The sequence below is a fragment of the Trachypithecus francoisi genome, unplaced genomic scaffold (genome assembly GCF_009764315.1).
Source record: "Trachypithecus francoisi isolate TF-2019V2 unplaced genomic scaffold, Tfra_2.0 Lachesis_group20, whole genome shotgun sequence".
In the NCBI taxonomy this organism is placed as follows: Eukaryota; Metazoa; Chordata; class Mammalia; order Primates; family Cercopithecidae; genus Trachypithecus; species Trachypithecus francoisi.
In genome coordinates this window covers 57219743-57223038 of record NW_022681466.1, presented here as the reverse complement: position 1 = coordinate 57223038, position 3296 = coordinate 57219743, and positions in this window count along the sequence as shown.

The following is a 3296-nucleotide window of genomic DNA, read 5'->3' as shown; positions in this document are numbered from 1 at the left end:
TTTGACAGGGCCAGACTTGCCCTTTGGGTCCGTCACTCACTAGCAGTTTGGGGAATGCACTGGGATGATGTGACATTAGAGATGAAAGGACCAGTAAGAGAACAATTGCGTTGGCCCAGAAGGCAGGGCAATGGGAATGGAGAGAGGGGAAGAGGAGATAAGGAGTGTAAATCCCAAGAAAGTTTTTCACTTAGTTTAATGGTGGGACAAGCCTCTTCCTGGCCAGCTCACGCACACCGGGACACAGGCTCAGTAGAGTTGAAAGCCAGCACGCTGGCCTCTGGGAATAGCAGCTCCAACACAGATTGACTTCATCCCTTAGGAATCCGTGCCTATAGGATGCCATATCCCTGTTTCCTTGAGGCATCTGGCCACGGTATTGGCTGCGGTGTCAAGTTCCCTGCAATCCAGAAACACATCAGCCTCTCAGTTCCTTCTGGCTACACTAACCCCGCAATTCCTGCCTCTATGGGTGGAAGAGCCTCAAAGAGGAATGTCTGTCATGAAAACCTCCTGGGTGTTAAAGATTTCCCCTCAAAGGGCTTATAATGTAATCGCCTGCTCCTGTGCCCACAGAGCCTTGAGGACTGGTCTTTTGAGCCAGCAATCCTAATCATTGCAAGCAAGCAGCTTTGAGGCAACTGTAGAACACAGCTGGTCAGAGTCAAGTCCTGCAAGCTGGTAGGAACGTGTGCTGCCTTGTCAACATCACGTGTTTTCTAGAGAGCCATATTCAACCCTGTTTCCCCACTGCCCACCACCACCAGCACTGCCCATGTGCAGACTAGTGTTCTAGGATCAGTAAGAGATTGTAAAAGAAATTAAACACACAGTCCCTGTCCCAGAAAACTTATCACCTAGTTTGGTGAAGCAGAACATTCACAGATGTACAAAATGACTTAAAAAGACATTGACAGAAACGTAATAAAAAGCATAAGTGGAAGAAACCACTTCCTGAATGGAAACATACCATCCCAGCATGTAAGCCGAGTCCACGGGACAAAGAAAACTTCCCTTTCAAACTTGATGGTTTATTTTTTTTAGAGTTTACCTTCTTCTAGAAAAGGCTTGAGGAAATTTACAAGAATACATTTATGAAAATAAAATCTAGGAATAAAAGTAGATAACTAGAACCAACGTAAATAAGAACACGAAAATGCCAAGCAGAAGGTCAATCCATGTGTTACAGTGATGGCTTCGAATCTAGGTCTTCTTCTTCCTGGGGGGAAGTAAAGATATGATTTGTTTTTTAGTTCCCATGATCAGATATATCAGACAGAGGAGTACTGAACTCTAAAACTTGGTTGCTCAAAATGTGGTCCTTGGACTGTCAGCCTTAGCATCCAGGGAAAGGTAGTTACATATGAAAAATCTGAAGCCAACTCCAGACCTACTGAATATGAATATGCATTTGAAGAACATGATTCACATGCACATTGAAGTTTGAGAAATACTGTTCTAAAAGTCATCCTTCACCTGGAATGTCATACAGGAGATCTTCAGTAATAAAATAGGCCATCTATCCACAGAGCTTTTTACAACAAATGTAGTAACTGAATATGTCTGATTTTTACAGCAATTTTCTAAATGGCAAAAGGTATAATAAAACTAAACCTAAGGCAAAGAGTTCTTAGACATGACACCAGAAGCACAATTCATACAAGAAACATTGGGTGAATTGGACTTCATCAAAATTTAAAAATTTACTCTGTGGAAGACCCTGTTAAGAGGATGCAATGTGGGGGAAAATACTTGAAACAGTGTATCCAACATTAAAAACAAAACAAAACAAAAAAAACCTAGTACCTAGAATGTATAAAGAATCTTTAAAACTCAATGGTAAAAAAACAAACAAACAAAAAAAATCCAATAGGCAAGGCCGGGCACGGTGGCTCACGCCTGTAATCCCAGCACTCTGGGAGGCCGAGGTGGGTGGATCACGAGGTCAGGAGATGGAGACCATCCTGGCTAACACGGTGAAACCCTGTCTCTAGTAAAAATACAAAAAAATTAGCCGGGCATGGTGGTGGGCACCTGTAGTCCCAGCTACTCAGGAGGCTGAGGCAGGAGAATGGCGTGAACCCAGGAGGTGGAGCTTGCAGTGAGCCGAGATCGTGCGGCTGCACTCCAGCCTGGGCAACAGAGCGAGACTCTGTGTCAAAAAAAAAAAAAGAAAAAAGAAAACAGGCAAAAAATATGAATAGATGTTCACCAAAGGGGAGATATATAAAGCAAATAAGCACATAAAACGATATTCAACCACAAAAACCAGTAAGCAAATGCAAATTAAAACCGTGATATCTTATGACATAGCTTCAATATGTCCCTGCCAAATCTCACGTGGAAATATAATCCCCAGTGTTGGAGGTGAGGCCTGGTGGGAGGTGTCTGGGTCATGGGGGCAGATCTCTCATGGCTTGGTGCTGAGTGAATTCTCAAGAGATCTTGTAGTTTAAGTGTGTGGCACCTCCCAACCCCACTCTGTCTCTCTCTCTTTGTTTTTTTTTTTAATTATTATACTTTAAGTTCTAGGGTACATGTGCACAACGTGCAGATTTGTTACATATGTATACATGTGCCATGTTGGTGTGCTGCACCCATTAACTCATCATTTACATTAGGTATATCTCCTAATGCTAACCCTCCCCGCCACGCCTCCCCACAATAGGACCCAGTGTGTGATGTTCCCCTTCCTGTGTCCAAGTGATCTCATTGTTCAGTTCCCACCTATGAGTGAGAACATGCGGTATTTGGTTTTCTGTTCTTGTGACAGTTTGCTGAGAATGATGGTTTCCAGCTACATCCATGTCCCTACAAAGGACACGAACTCATCCTTTTTTATGGCTACATAATATTCCATGGTATATATGTGCCACATTTTCTTAATCCAGTCTGTCACTGATGGACATTTGCGTTGATTCCAAGTCTTTGCTATTGTGAATAGTGCCACAATAAACATATGTGTGCATGTGTCTTTATAGCAGCATGACTTGTAATCCTTTGGGTATATCCCCAGTAATGGGATGGCTGGGTCAAATGGTATTTCTAGTTCTAGATCCCTGAGGAATCGCCACACTGTTTTCCACAATGGTTGAACTAGTTTACACCTACCAACAGTGTAAAAGTATCCCACTCTGTCTCTTGCTCCTGCTCTGGCAATGTGACGCACCTTCTCCCCTTTACCTTCCACCATGAATCAAAGCTCCTTGAGGACTCTCCTGAAGCCAAGAAAATGCTGGCGCCATGCTTCTCACACAGCCTGCAGAACCGCAAGCCAAGTAACCCTCTTTTCTCTA